The following is a 20,402-nucleotide window of genomic DNA, read 5'->3' as shown; positions in this document are numbered from 1 at the left end:
GTTTGTTCACTTATTATCTTATGTCATTAAGTGTTATTTTCCTAACTATGCTGTAAACTTTGTGGGGGAAAGGGGGGTTCAGAATTGTGGATCATGCCTGCTACTTCCCTTAACCTCCCTCTGGGCATCAATTTCCTCATCTGTAAAATGAGTGGGTTGGTTTAAACCAGTGGTATCAAACTCAAATAGAAACAGGGGCCATTAATCCATACATAAAGATCCCTGTGGGCTACAAATGGACTTAATTTTAAAATGTAATTTTATGCATTTTATTGTATTTTTAAATTTTATTTTGTTAAATAAAAAATGTAATTTTATCTACATTTTATTATGTTTTTAATTTGTTTTGTAAAATAGTTCCCAATTACATTTTAATCTGCTTTGAGTCCCCCTTGGGAGTATTGGGTAGCACTGGTCCTATATCTGACACCTCTAGTTTCCCTTTGAGATCTCTTCTACCTGTAAATCTATGATTTTATGATTTTTGTGTGCTCACATAGAGTTGGGCACATGGAAAGTGTTCAGCAAATACTTGTAAGATACAGATTTCTTAGAGATTCTCTGTTAGAACAATAGCCAAAGTTAACAAGATGAAATTTAACAGGGATAAATAGAAAGTTCTAAAATTAGGGTCAAATATTCAGTTTTCTAAGTATAGGAAAGAGCAATCAATCAATTGATAAACATTTATTAAATGTCTACTATGTGCCAGGCACTGTGCTAAGCACTGGGTATACAAAAAAGAGGCAAAAGAAAGTCCTTACTGTTAAGGAACTTACAATCTAATGGGGGAGACAACAAGCTCGTGCATGCTAGAGCCACGTGCACGCGTGCGTGCACACACACACACACAGAGAGCAAGCTATACACATGATAAATAGGAAAAAACTTAAGAGGGGAAATACACTAGAATTAAGAGGGGTTGAAAAAGCCTCCCTGTAGAAGATAAGATTTTAGTTGGGACTTAAAGGAAGTCAAAGAAGTCAGGAGAGCAGAAGTGATTTAGCCATTTGTATGGGGCAGAAAACCAACCAAACAACCAAAAAAGCCAACTGGTTTGAGCTGACTTCAAACTCAACATGAGTCAATAGAATGGAAGTGGCTGCCCAAAACAAACAGGATAACAGGATCTTAAGCCGTATTAATGAAGGAGGGCTGTTCAGACCATACTCAAGAGTAGTGAGTCCAATTCTTTGTGCCACATTTTCAGAGGGATAGTGATAAATTGGAGCTTGTCTAGGGTAAGGCTCAAAATCTCACCACATAAAGAATGAAGAAGAAAATAAGAATGTCTAGCATAGAGAAAAGAAGACTTAGGAAGCACACATGATAGCTGTTTTTCGTATTTGAAAATCTGTAGAGAGACTTTCTAGGCTGCTCTAGAAGGTAGGAGTAGGACCAATAAGCAGAAGTTTCAGGGAGGCAAATCTGGGCTTAGCTTAAAGAACTTCCTAATAAACAAAGCTGCACAAAACTAAGGTACATTATTTCAAAAAGTAGCTGAAGACTCAGTGTTATCTAGACGATGTCTCTCCCAACCCTTCCTCCATGCAGCTGCCAGACTGATCTCCAAGTATTTGCTGAAATTCTTTTTAACACCCTTCTACCTTTCAAGGACTATAACATTTCCCACCTCCTCTCTAAAACCTTCTCTGATTATTCCAGCTCTCAGTGATGTATCAATCTTCTGAATTCCCGACATCTATCTCAGAGACCACTCAACTGGGCACTTCATGACATGCTGCCTCGTGATAGCTCTTGTATTAGTATCTCATTCTGCAATTTATTTTTTTTCATTCTGCAATTTGACTTTTAATATTCATATATATTAGTTCCTCTGTTAAATTATAAACTCCTTGAGGGCAGAGGCTGTGTATAATATATCTTTGTTTTCCCCACAGGGCTAGGTTCAAAGTGCCTAATAAAAACTTGTTGAATAATAAACTGAAAGGAGAAGGCCACCCAGAGTGTCTGTGTGTGTGGGGCACATTTCTGGCTGATATGAGACTGCAGGGGGGGTTTTGCAGAGATCTTGGTAAAGTTTTAATTGAGTGTTAAAAATTTACATTCATACTATGAAGAATTACAATGAAATCTGTCTATTTTTACAGTCAGATTGGTTGTAACTTGCTGGAAAGCCTTTCTTGCTGCTGGTCTGAGAGAAAGTATAAGAAAGGGGAGTTGAAAAGCAGTGAATTCAATTCACTGGTCCCCATCATGAAGACCTATGGAAATGGCTGCTCTTTCACTATTAGTCAAACGGATACATTTCATCAAGTCAGAAAGTGGCAGAGACTCCAGTATCCCTTGAACAATCTGAATTCTCTTCCTCCCCCCACCCCCCGCTTCTGAATTAAGTGTTTTACATACAGAATTAAGTATGAAATTGAGAGATGACACTTTGAAATTAGAAGTAACAAGAGGTCCGGGGTGGGGTGGGGTGGTTTTGAGACTCAGGATCCCTGGACCCTGGAGAGCTGGGCTCCAAGTTCAGATGCAGTTCTCTCCTCTCCACCCACCCCCCCCCCCAACTTTGAATTAGTCTTTATTGTGCTAAGGCATTTCAAAGGTAGAATATTTTCCATTCACAGGTAGTTCCTAGGCCCACACTTATGCCAGTCTCTTGCTAGCTTACTACCCACTTGCAGCTATCTACCCACTTACAATTCTAATCACTTATTACATGGGACTTTCCTTCCTCTATCCAGCACTATCACTACCACTCAGTAATCAATCAATCAATGAACCAACAGAAACACACTGACTTTCTCAATGGATGGGACACAATGTACTAAGCCAGCGAGAGGATCTCCAGGGACCAGTGATGCTGTTGCCTTAATTATCACATCAACTCATCTTATTGTTAGATGAGTCACTGCAGCAAGCAAGTAGTGCTTTGGTCAGGCTACTTAAAGCTAATTGATATTAATACAGAAGGAGGAAAAAACAGTAACAATAATATTCTAGAATACTTAGTCTTCGTTTCAGTGCAATACTATTAGAATTATTCTAGTCTCAATTTGAGACCTCCTCTTAATGCTCTGTGACTAATCTTCTTAGAGGCAGATAGATAAGGGCACTTGGGCCTGAAGTCAGAAAGACATGAGTGGAAATGCAGCTTCAGGACTAATTAGCCGTGTGACTCTGGGCAAGTCACTTAACCTCCGTTTGCCTCAGTTTCCTTAACTGTAAGATGGGAAGAAAAACAGTACCTACCTCAAAGGGTTGTTATGAGAGAATATTTGTGAAGTACACAGTGCCTAGCATATAGTAGGTCTTTAATAAGTGCTTATTCCCCACCCCCATCCCCTCCACTTCCCACCTTGGCCCCTCCAGATCCTGTTCATGAAGCTCCAGGACAAGTCCCTAAGCCTCCCTGACATCTTTGAGAATTCCAGCTCGCACCATAATCTTCCGTATCCGAGGGCCCATGTTTGATGCCACCTATAAAAGGAGGTGGTTGGACCACCCACCTCTCTGGGTCTCTGGTCCCTATCATGTATGTACACTAGCACTTATCTTCATCTACTTCATTATCTTGTTCTCTCATTGTTTCACTTGCATGAATACAAGACTGTAAGCTCCTTGAGGGCAGGGAATATATCTTAGATTTTTTAAAAATAGCATTTCATACTTTTCACAAGGCAGGTAGGTGGGAGAGTAACTTTGGACTTAGAGTCAGGAAGTCCTGAGTTCTAATCAATCCTGTCTCAGATACTAACTGTGAAATCCTGGGAAAGTCACTTAACCTCTGTCAGTCTCAGTTTCTTTATCTATAAAAGGGGGCAGGGCACGATATTAATGGCACCTACCTCAAAAGCTTGTTGCGATCATCCAATGAGACAATATATATTTAAAGTACTAAACTTTAAAGTGCTCTATAAATGGCAGCTATTCCCACTTACAGAATTTTCATAGCCATCATCTCCCTTGCTCTTCACAACCACTCAGCTATGAGGTAGACAGGGCAGGAATTAACATCTCCATTTTTTTTTAATTCAGAGGAAGACACTGAAGCCCAGTAAGGTTAAGCAGCTGTCTAAGGTCATATAGCAAACCACAAGCACAGCTGGGGATAAAGCCCAGGCTGCTAGCTCTACCCACCACTCCATAGTCTGACTCACAGAGGATTAGCATATACATCTCTCTGGGGCAGACAGACAGGAACATTATCTGGGTCAACCAGACTTTCACCCTAGTTAAAGTTATCTGAAATGGCAGCACACCCACTTTAGATCAGAAAAAAAGGGTCTTTTTTGGTACTTGTTTTTTTTGGGGGGGGGGTAAAGGGGAAGTCTTTTTAATGCAAGATGCTGATTTGGTTTGTTTTCATTTATCTCATGAAAAAGGGGTTGGAGGTGTCATAGTTTAATAAGCATGGTATGAAAAGACATTTTTGTGGGGCATGCCTTCATGGCAGCTGGGAGGACCGAGCCATGTTAAAAAAAAAAAAACCAAATCAACACAAACAAAAAACCGTAACACTATCAATTATACCTATTTATCCTGCATATGGCTTGCTTTGTATATAGTATTTGCTTGTGTGTTGTCTCCCCCATTAGACTGTAAACTCCTTGAGGGCAGGAATTATCTTTTGCTTCTTTTTGCATCCCCAGTGCTAAGTACAGTACCTGGCACAGATCAGGCACTTAATAAATGTTTTTGTTGTTGTTCAGTCAAGTCTAACTCCTTGTGACCCCACTTGGGATGTTTTTGGCAAAGATACTGGAGTAATTTGCCATGTTCTTCTCCAGCTCATTTTACCGATGAGGAAACTGAGGTCAGCAAGGTTAAGTGACTTGCCCAGGATCACCCAGCTAGTAAGTGTCTGTGGCTGTATTTGAACTCATGCAGATGAGTTTTCCTGACTCTAGGCCTGGCTCTCTGTGCACTATGGCGCCACCCAGCTGCCTTTGATTAACCGACTGAAATGCTTAGTATGTGGCAAGCATTGTAAATCAAATGGATTACCTCTCGCCTCTCCAGACCTGTTCCTTCACCTATGATAAAACAAAGGGATAGATGCAGACAGACTCCAAGGTCCCTTACAGTTCTACACCCTATGACCCTCTTATTCACCCCATCCCCACCAAAAAATAAAATAACACAGCATATAACCCACCACGCAAATACAAAATAATGACAAAAAGTGCTCAGAGGTCTCTTGTACAAAGGGATTCACTTTTCATCAGCTTTCATCCTTTTTCACCAAGAAGCTTCCTAATTGACCTACCTGTTTCTAGTCTTTTTCTTCTTCAGTCAGTCCTCCACATGGCTTCCACACTAATATTCCTAAAACAGATTTATCTGACCCAGTTTTGCCACCCTCCCCTACCCAAAAAATTCGAGTGTCTCTTGGACAAAATATACAATCCTCAGCCTGACATTCAAAGTCCTCCACAATGTGGCTTCCATTTTTTACAGACTAATTTTGTGTAACTCCCCTTCTCACACTCCCCGTCTTAGTGGAACAGGTATGTCAGGGATTCCCTGTGCGTGACATTTCACCTCCTGCCTTTATACAAGTGGTCTCCCGTGCCTGGAAAGCACTTTCTTAGCTCTGCTTCCCAGAATCCCTCACCTTCTTCCAAGCTTGGATCAGGTGCCACCTCCTACACACAAGGCTTTTATGCATACCCCTTCCTTCCTTCCTCCCCATTAACTAGCAATCTCTTCTTCTTAAAATTGCTTTGTATATACACTTTGTATTTTTTGGTGTATATGTTGTACCTGCTGCCCCTTACCCCAAGTAAAATATAAGAATATAAGCTTCTTTAGGGCAGGAACTGGATCTTTTTTACTTTTAATTTTTGTACCTACTAGCATCTAGAAGAGTGTAGCACATAGTGGGAACACCACACACAGTAGGAGTTAACTGCCCGTTTGCTCAGTTGAGTTGCTAAACTGAAGTTCTGCTACTTCAGGATTCATCAGAAGCTGAAGCTTAGCCTAGACACATGGCTGATCTACAAGCACTGCTATGTGACTGAGGAATGAACACACCCAGGTGCTAGGGTTGGATCTTTTTGGCCACTCCTTCACCTCTTATAAAGGAAACTCCAATCCAGGCTGAGATGAAAAGCCTATGAGTTTCATGACCTCACTCAGAAAGTTATTAGGTTATTTGAGGAAGGATGAGGAGGAGGGAGAAGGGGAGGTTGTATTTATTTTTACCTCTCTATCAAAAAGATCACCTTCACCTAGAATGAGCTTGGTGCACAATAAAAGAATGCTGGCTCCCAGGTAAGTTGGGGGCTGCTAGGTGGCATGGTGGACAGAACTCTGGGCCCAGAGTCAGGACAGACCCGAGTTCACATACTACCTCAGACACTTCCCAGCTATGTGACCTTTGGTCAAGTTGTTTAACCTTTGCTTCAGTTTCCTTATTTTAAAATGGGGGTAATAATAGCACCCACCTCCCAGGGTTGTTGCAAAGATAAAATGAGATATTTGTCAAGCACTTTGCAAACTTTAAAGTTTTATATAAATACTAGCTACAATTATTAAGTACCTACTATGTGCCAATAATAATAATAACGATTATTAAGCACCTGGGGCAGGTAGGTGATACAGTGGATAGAGTGCTGTTGGGCTGGGAATAGGGAAGATTGATCTTCATGAGTTCAAATCCAGCCTTAGACACTTACTAACTGTGTGACCTTGGATAAGTCACTTAATTCTGCTTGCCTCAGTTTCTTCTACCTATAAAATAAGCTGGAGAAGGAAACAGGAAACCACTCCAGTAACTTTGCCAAGAAAACCCCAAAATGATGTCATGAAGAGTTGTACATGACTGAAACCATTAAACAGCAACAACAAAAATTAAGCAACTACTGTGCTAGGTACTGATACAAACACAAAGAATTAAACAAATCCCACTCTCACGAAGAGTGAACTCAAGCAGGTGACTTTGCACTGATTCTTGAATGATGTGTTTTAAATGAAGAGGAGGGAGGGCATTCCAGGAGAGAGGGAAGGTCTGAAATGAAAGAAGCTTAGAGCTGGAAGGGCCCTCAAAGGTCCCCTTGTTCCACCAGCTCTTGCCCTCTGTGTCATCTCTGGTAAATAGTTATTCAGTTGCTGAGAGAAGATCTACAGTGATGGGGACTCCACTACACATCTAGGCAGCTCATTCTACTTTTGGACAATTCAAATTGTTAGGAAAGTTTTTTCCTCATATAGAGCCAAAATCTACCTCTCTGCAACTTCTACCCCACTGCTCCTGGCTTTGTCCATTGGAGTCAAGCAGAATAATGCCAAACCCTCTTTCAGATGACATTCCTTTAACTCCATAAAGATGGTGATCATGTCCTCTCTAACATTTCCTCAGGCTAAATATTTCTAGTTCCTTCAGCAAGTTCTTATATGTCATGGTCTCCAGATCTTGGTTGTCTGTCTCTGGACATGCTTCAGTTTGTAAGTGTTGTTCTTAAAATATGGTGCCCAGAGACTAGGTCCATCATTCTAGCCTATTGACAAAATGCTCCACGAAAATTTCAAAAGAGAGAGAGATCACTTTTAGCTGAGACAATTAGGGAATAATAATGATGACGATGGTGATGATGATAATAATCACAAGAACAACTCACATTTTTACAGCATTTAAAAATGTGAAAAGTGCTAATCATATAATAATTCATTTGATTCTCAATCCCAGTGATAGGTGCTATTATTGTCCCCAGTTTACAGATGAGGAAACTGTCTGGGGCAGGATGGCAACCCAAGCTTTCCTGCCTTCTTGCCTTCATGGAGATGGGGACACTTGAGCTGCACTTTGACAGAAAGTAAGGATCTCAGCAGAGAGAGGAGGAAGGCGGCCATGTGGTAGAGTCCATGCATGAGGCAGGAGAGGGCAGGATGACCTCTGGGAATGGCTGGCAGTATAGTAGTCGTGGTGCCAGAGAAAAAATGAATCCACTGGAAGGTGAGGAGCACAAGTTCGGTTCTTGAGAATGGATTTTGTTCTCAGGTGTTATTTGGTAAAAGTGAGGAAAGGTCTGCTTTGCTTGCTCAGTTGGGCCCATCTGTTCTTCCTTTCCTCACCTCATATCATCAGACATCAGGTCCCATGCCGGCCTTCCCCTGAGGCCCATCCTCCCTTACAATTTCATTATCTGCACATTGGCTTAGTCTCAGAGGGGTCATTATCCCATCCTGGGAAGTATAAGGAAAATGAAATGACTTAGCTGGAACAGGCATTACCCACAGGTAATATTTTTCACTTGGGCAGCCAGAGACTGACAAGCTGAAAGCAGGACATTACCGGAGCAGGGGCAGTGACTTGACACCTTCCTCAGTCACTGGAGCCTGACCCTTTCCCAATCAATCTCAGGGAACATCTTTCCTGCAGATGGTTTCCTGGGGCTGGGGTAATGAAAATGCTAGGCCTTAAGGCCACATGTGGCCCTCTAGGTCCTCAAGTGTGGCCTTTTGACTGAATCCAAACTTCACAGAACAAATCCCCTTAATAAAAGGATTTGTTCTGTAAAATTTGGACTCAGTCAAAAAACCGCATCCAAAGACCTAGAAGGCCACATGTGGCCTCGAGGCTGCAGGTTCCTCACCCCTTTAGCTAAGGGAACTGAGAAAAGGCAATGAAAACTTTCCCTTAATTAAAAAAAGGGGGAAAGAAGTTTTTCTCCCTTCCCCATTAAACAGAGATAGAAACTCTAGAAAGTCATAGATGCTGGGCATGGACTTGTTCCTCAAATCCCAGGATTACGGAATAAGGTAGAGACCCTTCTAATAGAAGGTCGTACTTCACAAAGCAAGAAGCAGGCAAAATAACACCTCACTTACGTATGACACATACACTTTCCAAAGCACACATGACTACATATGAAGTGTTTTAAAGTCCATGATGACATCTGGGAGACCTAACAAAGCTATAAGATTGGTGGGACAGGTATTATTCCCACTGTATATGCCTAAGTATAAATATGTCTATGTTGCATCTGATAGAATGCCAGCTTGAGGACAAAAAGCTGAGCTCAGAGAGGGGTCTAGCGCCTTGCCCGAGGTCACCTGGTAGCTGAGTCTAGTCTTGTATCCAGGTTCCTGACTCTTAAGTTCAGGCACAGCTTTCTCCACTATATCACAATGGAATCCTTTAACCCCAGGAAGGTAGAGGCTGAAGACAGAAATTCCTTTAAAAAATTAAACTTAAAAAATTGATGTATGACAGAGCCATAAGGGAGACTAGACTGTTTGGGGGAGGTTTCTAAACTTTGCAGTTGACATCACTGTCTTCCAAAAGGAGTATCTTGTCTGCCTACTCTTGCCTGTAGAATGAAGGACAAATGGCAGCAGCATGGAGCAGAGCTAGAAGGGACCTCAGAGGGCCTCCTTTTACAGAGAAATTAAGTGACCTGTCCAAGGTCACACAGGTAGTAGATGACAGAGGTAGGATACAAACCCAGGTCTTCTGACTCCATTGCTCTTTCTACTACATCTCGATGTCTTACACAATAAAGTGGAACAGTTATGCTGTGAGAGTGAGTGATAATCAATCACTACCCCATTTACCCCATTGATATCCATATGATGACAAGAGATCTAGGCTCCTAGTATGGTGGATGGACTCACTGTAGGAGATTAATTCATAGGAGGACATGGACAAGAGTCACAGAAGATGAGAAGGCATGGTTGGACTGTGAAACACACTGCTGGAAAGGTCATCAGAGTTCTAATGCATACCATGTTCCTCAGAGGGCAGCTGTGAGAAAAGTGTTTTTTTTTTTTTTTGTTTTTTATTGTTTTTTGTGAGGCAAATGAGGTTAAGTGACTTGCCCAGGGTTACAAAGTTAGTAAGTGTTATGTGTCTGAGGCCACATTTGAACTCAGGACCTCCTGACTCCAGGGCTGGTACTCTATCCACTGTGCCACCTAGCTGCCCCAGAGAAAAGTGTTTTGTAAGCTAGAAAATACTGTAGTAATGTGAACTTTGTAGCATGGTCACTAATAAAGGCCCGTCACCACACTTATAAGAAATCTATTACCACCTTCAATCCTCACAGCACCCTTGTGTCATCATCCATATGTTAGAGATGAATAAAGCAAGGCAGGGATGCCCAAGTACTCCTCAATCCCTGTCACCTTCAGGATCAAATATAAAATCCTTTGCTGGCTTTTAAAGACTTTCACATCCATCCCCTCACCCCACCCCCAGTCTTCTTACACCTCCCTCCTACCCCCCAATACTCTGAGATCCAGGCACACTGGCTTTCTTGCCATTCCTCATGTGGGCCCCTCCCATTTCTCAACTCTGGGCATTTTCACTGGCTGTCTACCATGCCTGGAATGCTCTCCCTCCTCATCTCCACCTCCTAATGTCCCTAGCTTCTTTCAAGTCCCAGCTAAAAATCCCACATTCTACAGGAAACCTCTCCTGATCTCCCTTAATTCTAGTGCCTTCCCTCTGTTGATTATTTCCAATTTATCCTGTATGTAGACTGTACATAGTTTTTAGCATGTTGTCTCCCCTGTTGGATTGTTAGCTCCTAGAGGGCAGGGACTGTCTAAGAAATGGTTATTGACTGACTCTTCCACCCCCACCACTTTACTGAAGCTGTTCTAAGGGCATTAATGACCTGTTGAGGTTTTCCTCTCTTCTATTTTACTGATCCCTTTTTGTCTCCTTCTTCCTGCCCAGTAAGTGTAAGTGTCCGCTAAGGCATTAGAACATTCTCGGTTCTCTATTCTCTCTGTGATCTTTTCCACTCCCATAGACTCAATGATCTTGGCAATGCATTTAATGGTCATATCTTTATCTCCAGACTGAACCTTCCCTCCCACCTTTCCCAGTCTCTCAATGCCATTCTCCTGGATTTAGCTCCACCTGGATGGTTAGTCAGCATCTCTATTTTAATGTATTCAAACTGTACTTACCATCTTCTCTTCACAATGATCCTTTCTATCAATCAACAAGTATGTACGATGCTCTTACTATGAACCAGGCACTGTGCTAGGTACTGAAAATACAAATGCAAAGCACCAAAAGATCCCTACTCTTTCCCTGTCTCTGTCTATCTCTCTGGAGAAAAAACTGAAAATACTTTTTTTCCTCTGAATTTAATTCCCCCTGCCCTAAGGTGTTATTTTTTAGTTGTGTCCAAACTCTCCAAGAAACCTTGTGGGGTTTTCTTGGCAAAGATGCTGGAGTGGTTTGCCATTTCCTTCTTCAGCTTACCTTACAGATGAGGAAACTGAGACAAACAGGATTAAGTGACTTGCCCTGGGTCATACAGCTAGTAAGTGTCTGAGGCTGGATTTGAAGGAAAGCCTTCCTAATTTTACCAAGCCCGGTGCTCTATCCACTGTGCCCCCTAGCTAGAATGTGCCCCTCCCCATACCAATGCACAAAATGTAGAGGGGCCTGGGGCTCTCTGGGTGGGCTGTTGCCATCAAAATGGTTTGCCTATCCCCACAAGCTGAGACTAGAGAATGGCAGAAGGTGGTAGTGGACTTGGAAGGAGAATTTCGGTTGGGTCAGAAAAGGGAAAGGATTCTTTGGGCTGGAGAAGAAGCTGACCTTGTGTTTTTCCCTTGGGAGAGTAAGAGGGATGAGGGGCCTTAAGGCTTGGCTAAGGCTGGAACTGCAGAGGGTGTGGGGTAAGGCAGGACAGCCAGGATTGCTTTGGCAGAGCAGAAGGAGAAAGAAGGAAGATAGTCCCATATTCTACTAACTGATGATCCGCTAGGGTCAACTATACCCTCTCATGCCAGCCCAGGAGGCTCTCATCATTCTTGGTCACTGTCAACTTACCTGGCACCGTAAGAGTCCTTCATGTCTTTACCTTCAAGGGGGCCAACAGTCTGGAATGTGTCAGACTCCACGACCCTACAGTCTTCTCAGACGCCTTCAGGAACTGAGCCACATGTTATATCTTCTTGAATACCAGAGAGGGTGAGTTACGAGGTACCTTCATTGGCCTGGAGATGCCAGAGTACAGGCCATTCACCAGCCTGCTTGAGATTACACCATTCCTCAGCCAGCTCTGGAAGGCCAGCCACCCCTGGTCAGGGTGGCCAACATCAGACTCACACTGCACAATGACATATTCAGTCAACCCCTCCCCCACTCCAGCTCATCATCATATTTCTTCCTGATCTGAGACTGTATTTCCTGGCTCACGTTATAGGAAGGGTTTTTGTCTGCTATGCTGGGGGAGAGTAGGATTTCTCAGAGTCTGATCTTTCTTTTGGAAGGAATGATGTTTTCTGTGCTTGGGACACAAGCAAACAGCAATGACCCCTATTTTAAAGTAGCCTGATGTCATCACCCTTCTAGTCACCCAGACTTGAAACCTGGGAGTCACTCTACATATTTAATATATTACACATAATTTGTATCACAGTTATTTGTCGACATGCAATGTCTTTAAAGGCAGGAACTATACATTGTTTCAGCTTTGTAACCCTATCATATAACATGATCTTTTACATATATTGTATCTGTTGTTGAAATTACATAACAGTCCTTTCTCCTAATCTCCAATGCTGAACTGCCAAATGCCAGATAATAATGGTGAGCATTTATATGGCATGTCAAGGTTTGCTAAGTGTTTTTACAATTATTATCTCATTTGATCCTCACCTGTTATCCCCATTTTACAGATGAGGAATCAGGCAGAGTTTAAGTGACCTGTTCAGGGTCACACAACTGGTAGGTGTCTGAGGTGGGATTTGAACTTAAGGTCCAGGATTTTATTCACTACCTGGCTAGATGGACCATTTCTAACCTGATCCCTTGTCAGCACCTCAAGCTAGAAATCACATGTTTACAGTTGGAAGAGAACCTCTAGGTTGCCTAGTTCAACCACTTCATTTCACAGATGAGTAAACTGATGCCTAGACAGGTTAGGTGACTTGCCCAAGGTAACACAGCTAGTAAGGGGCAGAACCAGGATTTGAACTCAGGTCTTCTGACTCCAAATACAGTGTTCTTTCCAAAGCACCATGCTCAGAATGTCCCAAAACTGAACTTACCTTCCCTACTTTCCAAGCTTCCTTCTTTCTGTTGAGAGTAACACTGTTCTTAAGAAATCCAGGTTTATAACCTGGGAGTCAACCATGACTCTTCCTTCTCCATAAACCCTTTCACCATCATCACTAGTGTTCCAATCAACTGCCAGATCTTACTGTCTATATCTTCACATTTCTCGAACCCTTCTCTTGATTCACATGGCCAAAACTCTAGATCAGGTTTTTCACCTCCTGTCTAGACTACTGCAACAGCCTTCTGATTGGTTTTCCTGCCTCCAGTCACTGCCTTCTTTAATCCATCCCTGCACAGCTGCCAAAATATTTTCCCTGAGGCATAAGTCTAACTATGTCACTCCTATGCTCAGAATTCTCCGGTGGATCCCTATGCCTCTCCTATGCATATTCCTCAGCCTGGCATTGAAACCCCTCCATCATCTGACTTCTGTTTTCCTTTCCATGTATTTCACATTAAGAGACAGTTAGGTGGTGCAGTGGACAGAGTGCTTGGCCTGGAGTCAGGAAGACCGGAGTTCAAATCTGGTCTCAGATACGGTCTAGCTGGGAGAGCCTGAGGCAAGTCAGGTGCCTCATTTTCCTCAAATGTAAAATAAATAAACAGTACCTACCTCCTAGGGTTGTTGTGAAGAACAACTGAGGCAATAATTGTAAAGTGCTTAGCACAGTGCCTGGCACATGGTAAGTGCTACAGAAATGTTAGCTACTTTTAAAAATCATTATTATTCCTCTTCATGTAACTATGTTCCAACCCAACTAGAATACTAACTCTTTTCCTTAGTTTCACCTCTGTCCATCTGCACAAGTCACCATCTCCCATGCCTGGGATGCATTCCCTTTACATCTCTGCCTTTTAGAATCTTTATCTTCCTTCGAGGATTGGATCTGGTGCCACCTCTTCCACGCAGTCTTCCAGGTACCTTCCCACCTTCAGTTGTTAGTTCTCTGTCCTCAAACTGCACTTGTGTTATCTGTGTATATACCATGTCTCTCCAGGAGAACATAAGTTCCTTGAGGGTAGGGAGAGACTCTGCTGCTTTTGTCTGTTTTCCCAATACCTGACATAGAGCAGGTGCTTATAATAACAAAGTCTGCCATCTGTATTCTCTACATGACATCCACAGGGTTCTGCCTGGCATGGCACCTAAGAGCCTGTGGGCCATGAGGAGTGACAGAGGGCCAAAGTTCTGTATCCCACTTTCTCCTTTCCTGACAAAGCTCCAGGTGAGAGCCCGCTTGCTTCATCCTGCCTCATCCTTCAGCTTCACTTACCATCCTCACATTGTTGGCCTGTTGGCTGCTTATCAACGAGAAAGTTTCCAAACCCTGTGCTGAGCTTGCTTAAAAAGATCTCAATTTAGGTCAGTCCAAATTGTAGCTTCCAGCTGCCTCTCTTCTGGCCTTTGCTGCTGCCTGGTGGGTGATCTTAATCAGATATTATAGAGACTAGGGGGAAAAATGTCAGAATAGGGGAAGTGGAGGAAATGCAGGAAATATTCAAGTGAGAGCAGGGGAAAGCTGTGACCTAGGAATGCTCCGGAGCCCTGGAAGCACTAAGGATCCCAAAGAAGGGCTACACTGGCACACTGACAGTCTCGAAGCCCTAATTTGTGAGTTTTCCTGAAAGCTTTAAAAGCCCCTTTATTTCCAACAGGCTGACTGTATAAGCAAGGGGCACCACTTGTTTCTAGAATATAATTAAATTGTCACCAGAATGCTACTTGCTGACAGGTTTCCAGAGTACAGATTGCTTTTGCAATACTTTCTGGTTCTAAATGTCTATGATTTTAGAATTCTTGGTGATAGCAGAAATACTGTTCTGCAGGCCTGACAACCTGGGTTCCAGCTCTGCCATTAACTCATTGTGACTTTACAGAAAGCATAATCTTTTTGTGTTCTAGAAATTTCTTCATTTAGAAAATCCGAGGATTGAACTAAATGATTTCTAAGACTTCCAGCTAGAACTTTCTGTGATTGCACATTGAGGTATGTCTGTGGTTGGTACAAATCCTTTCCTTTCATGCCAGAGGAAAAAAAGAAAATTCTACCAAAAACAATAAGCCCATTGCCCCTCAATTTTTTGTTTTGGTGGGGAGGGGAAAGGAAATGGAAAATCCTCCATGAACATAATTGCTACCCCCCCCCCCCACTAGGTTAGATTGAATAATTGCTTCTTGGTCTCTTAAAATGAGGATAATGTAGAGGACTAGTTTTATACTCTTGCCATGGGTACCAGAAGTAAGCCTAGAATGTTAGTTCAGAATTTTGATACAATTAAAGCATCACTGGTGGATCAGGCACACAGGCAGGCATATCAGGACTAGAAGAACTCAGGCAAAAGCTGGAATGACGGGTAGTAGCAAGTCCAGAAGGGTGAAATCCAGGGAGCATCTAGAAGCTAGAGGTCAAGGTGGGGGCAGTGAATCCAACAAAAGCAAGCAGGTGGGGCAGCAGAACCACATAAGACCCCTCCAGAGACAAGTGGATCAAAGGCTGCCTCAGGCATGAAGCCACTTGTAGTCTACCTGCAATAGCAGGAACCAGTGACTAGCTTCTCAGGGTGCAGCCCAAAGTCTTAAGAGATTCCTTGCCAACAATTCTTGACACGCAGCTCCCATTTGCCCTTCACTAAGAAAAAGTTAGATTTGAATCCATTCATCCATGTAAGTACTTTGTCACCTCGTCAAGTTCTGTCCATCCTTCCACCCAAAGCCTGGGGGGTGGCCAAACGAAACTTTGGGAGAGCTTTTAAAAATAACAAGAATCCTAGCCATTCCCAGTACTCAAGCTTGGGCTTGGACCTCAAAAGGAAGCAAAGGAAGAGCTCCATTGAGCCAAAGGGGCTTGCTGCCCTCCCTACCACAGTGTATGGGAAGGAAGTTCTAAGGAGAAGTTGCTGATAGCTATGGTTAGGATGCTTCCTAGTTAAAAAACTGTGGTATAATTTGTTGCCTCACTCCTCTTCCCTCAACTATGAGGAGTAAAGTGGTGAGAGAATTCCATCCTAGAGATGGAAGGAATCACTGAGGTCATTTAGTTCAACTCTGTTAGACTCTTTGACAGATGAGACAATTCAGGCTCCAGAAAGTAAAGTCACTAGCTAGCTCAGTGAGTCAGGGGTGGGAACTGGATCAATAATAATAATCATTACAATACTTTGCATTTTTATAGTGCTTTCTACTTTCCAAAATGATTCCACATCCCCATCATCACATTTGAGCCTTGTAATAATCCTACAGGGTAAGTAAAACCAGTATCATTAGAAGATCATTAGATTTAGAGCTGGAGGGGACCTTAGAAGTCAGTAAGTCCAACCTGCCTGCACCTCCACATATTTTGCTGTTGTTCAGTCATTTTGAGTTGTGTCTGACTCTTCATGACCCCACTGGGGGTTTCCTTGGCAAAGATATTGGAGTGGTTTACCATTTTCTTCTCCAATTCATTTTACAAATTAGGAAATGGAGGTAAACAGGATTAAGTGACTTGCCCAGGATCACACAGCTAGTAAGTGTCTGAGGCTGGATTTGAATTCTGGTCTTCCTGTGTCTAGGCCCAAGCTCTATCCACTGCAGCACCTAGCCATTCCCCCCCCCCCCCCCCCAATATTTTACAGGTGAGGAAAGTGAGCCTGAGCATTCTATGTAGGATTTGACCCTGGGCCTTTCTGATCCCAAGTCTGGTGCTCTAGTCGTCACTCCATGCTCTCTGAGCTGAATCACATCTCCGAGCTGTATCTGACATGTAAGGAAACTAGAGAGCGTTGTGAATCTGGTGCTATTTTGGTGTTACTTCAAGACAGGCCCGAGGTGAAGAAAAGAGAGGGAATGTCATATGGAGGCAGCTAAGTAATATAGTGGATAGAATGCCGAGTCAAGAAGACCTGAGTTTGAATTCTGACTCAAACACTTATTAGCCATGTGACCCTGGGGAAGCCATTTATATTCTCTCAATCTCATTTTCCTCATCTGTAAAATGGGGGTAATAATAGCAATTACTTCCCAGGATTGCTGTCAGGATCAAATGAGATAACATGCTTTGCAAACTTTAAAAACCTACATGTAGGCAGCTGCCACTACTAACTACTACTGCCACTACCACTAATCCATGACTAGGTGCTATCTACCTCTGTATAACATGTCCATGCTTTATCTACTTCTCCATTCCATGTTTATATTTTTTATTAGTTTTTTCTTGGTCATTTATTCAAATTCATTTTGAAAAACCCCAACTTCATCCTCAATTGAACTAAAGGGGAAAGGAATTAGTCCATACCTCCTAGATTAAAAGAACTGGGAGACTAAGAGTATCCTTAGAGGTCAGGTGTAGGCTTCTCCTAAGTCCCTGGGACAAGCCCGGGGATTCAAGAGCTATTGAGAGGGAGGTGGGGAAATGCGGAACTGAAGCTAGGGACTGGAGCCAGAAGTCACCATTTTAGCATACTAAATATTTGGCATATTACCTATATGCAAAATGCTTTATCATCTTTCTTCACGAACCTCCCTCCCCCAATTTTTCCCAATCTTGGATGGTAAATTGTTAGCATTACAAAGGTAGAACCTAGAAAAGTCTAGAACCTAAAACCCTTCTAGAACCTAAAAGATTTTCTAGTTCCTGTGGCAAGTCCCTTCCTATGTGAGAGGCATTTCTCTACTTGGCCCAATGATTCCAAGTGGCCATAGAAAATGGAAGGAGAAAGCAGTGACATATGACTTTTAAAATCTCTACTTGGCTCTACCTGTAAACATATCTCTTTATAATGTCCTACATAACATCACTAATTTCTAGAAGTCATACCAGGTTGGCATCATGGGAATCTACCCAACCTGCTTAATGAGAATACAGTTAAACACTCAATGTAGTACCTTGGAAAACTTAAAAGAGTGTCAGGATATGAGGTCAGATTTGAACTGAATCAACAAATATTTGCCGAGTGCCTGCTTAGAGGAATACCTTTCTCACAGGGTTGTTGTGAGGATCAAATGAGATAATATTTGTAAAGTGCTTAGCACAGTACCTGGCACTGTAGGTACTTAATAATAATGCTTGTTCTACCTCCTCTCTTCCTCATAGGTTTAAATCTAGAAGAGACCTTAGAGGCCATTTTATAGATAGGGAAACTGAGGCTCAGAGAGGTTAAATGAATTGGTCACTGGTTACTGTCAGAAGCAGGATTTGAACATATGATTCCCTGCCCTCAAGGGATTTACAGCTTAGTCAGAGGGAAGGATTAGGGAAGAGATTAAGAAAAGTACACACAGAACATTATAGTAAAATGTATGTGACAGATGCCATAATTGAGATATAAAGTCCTTTGGGGATGCAGAGGAGGGAAAGATCACTTTTGGATTGGGTTCTCTAGGAAGGCTTCACAGAGGAGGTAGCAGCTGAGCTGAGCCATGACAAATCAATAGGATTTTGGCAGGTGTATTAATCACTAGGAAAATAGGTTTAAGATAGGAATAAGAGGAGAAGGGATATGTAGAATACGGGGGGAAAGTTAACTGCTAACTAGCTATGGGTCTCTGGTTTAATCAGTTCCTCCTCTGGGTCTGTTTCCTCATCTGGAACGAGGCAGCTGGACTACATTATCTTTCCAGTCTCTTCCAATCCTGATGTCTACATTTTGTGCTCTCGGAAACAAGACGCCACAGGTGATGAAGGAGGGCTGTTGACTTCATGACCCAAAGGGATAATGAAAGAACACTTGGCCCTGGGTCCTGGTTTTGACATTTATTAACTGTGTGAGTATAGAGAAGGCAACTCACTTAACCTTGCTAGGTAGGCCTCAATTTCCTCATCTCATGGGAGTGTTGGGAGGAGAGGGCTATATAAAACATAGTAATAATAACAACTTACTTTTATATGTACATGTATATATATACATGTATGTATATATATTAATGTGCATGTGTGTGTGTGTGTGTGTGTATATATATATATATATATATATATATATATATAAAATCATTCAAACTTTAAAATGTGCTTTCCTCACAACAAATCTGTGAGATAGGCAAAACTCAATTTTAGAGATAAAGAAATAGGCTTAGAGAAACAAAATGTTTTGCCTAAGGCACATAGGAGTAAGCATCTGAACCCAGGTCTACTTCTGCCACTCAATCCAGGGCTCACTCTACTATGTGCCTCTCCCTATTTTTTTTTTCTCCTATAAATGTAAATGTTAGTTATCACAGGCTTGCATGAAGCATGGCTGGGTGAGGCCGGACAACCCGGTTCATTCTCTATGCATGCCTATTCTTGGCTTTTATTAGTTCAGTTCTAGTCTCCTTTATCTGCATGGTCCTACATATCAGAGATACAACTAAATAAGCACACTAGCCAAAGTCTTTTTAAATTACTTTGGCCCCATGGACATTAGCTTTGGTGGGAGGTGTTCCATTCTGACCAATTCTCAGTGTGTGACATCTTTGATAAAAGGATTTGGAGAACTCTGAATCCATCCCCAAAACAACTAGGTGACTGAATGTTTTTTTAATGGTCCAGAGTGAAACACGTATTTGTTGATCTGCACAATATCAACAGCTAATATTTATATAGCACCTACTGTGCACCAGGTACTGTACAATTATTATCTCAATTGATCCTCACAACAATTCCGGGAAATAGGTGCTATTATTATCCCAGTTTCATAGATAAGGAAACCAAGGAGCATGAAAATCAAATGACTTACCCAGGGTCATACAGATAGTGTGGGAGGCCAGTCTTGAATTCAGATTTTCCTGACTCCAGGCCTGGTGCTCAATCCACTGTACTACCTAGCTTCTTACAAACCAAGTTAGAAATGGTCTCCCCTAACACTTACTAGTAATGAGGTTATGATTCTGGCCCAGGGGTTCTAACCACTAGTCCACCCCATTGACTTCCTGTAAGTCCTCTCTGTTTCTTCTGGTACACTAGCTGTATCTTTCACCTATGAACAAAACAAGACCAGAATTAATGAGGAAACTCAACCGTGTTACACCTACAGAATCACTGGATGAGAAGTTAGGAGAAAAGGGTTCTAGGTTCCAGTCCTGACTTGGCCATCAACTCATGTGTGTTGTATGACCTTGGGGAAGTAATTTCACCTCTCTAAGCCTATTTTCTTCCCTGCAAAAGAAGATGCATACAACTACTTTTTCTACCGTGGTTTTTAAGATCAAATAAGATGGGGAGGGGAGGTAGGTATAGAGGAAAGGGCACCAGATATGGAGTGAGAAAACCTGAGTTTGAACCCTTATTCTGATGCTTTCTATTTATATGGGTTCACTCAGTCTCAGTAACCTCAGTTCTCTCATCTGTGAAATATAGGGGGTGGACAAAAAGATCTTTATGATCCTTTCCAGTTCTAAATCCTATGGCTTATAGGATTTAGATAACAGATGTGAAAGTGCCTTAAGAGA

At 42.3% G+C, this 20,402-nt stretch overlaps 1 protein-coding gene across 3 annotated transcripts in view; it reads right to left on the bottom strand.

Moving 5' to 3' along the window:
• CTIF (cap binding complex dependent translation initiation factor) overlaps nt 1–20,402 on the bottom strand; it is a 484,134-nt gene that overhangs the window by 159,987 nt on the left and 303,745 nt on the right. The gene's annotated exons all lie outside the window — the stretch shown is intronic.

This window comes from Vombatus ursinus, unplaced genomic scaffold (assembly GCF_900497805.2).
Source record: "Vombatus ursinus unplaced genomic scaffold, bare-nosed wombat genome assembly UNPS02014791.1, whole genome shotgun sequence".
Classification (NCBI taxonomy): domain Eukaryota; kingdom Metazoa; phylum Chordata; class Mammalia; order Diprotodontia; family Vombatidae; genus Vombatus; species Vombatus ursinus.
This window is presented reverse-complemented; position numbering and strand designations above follow the sequence as displayed.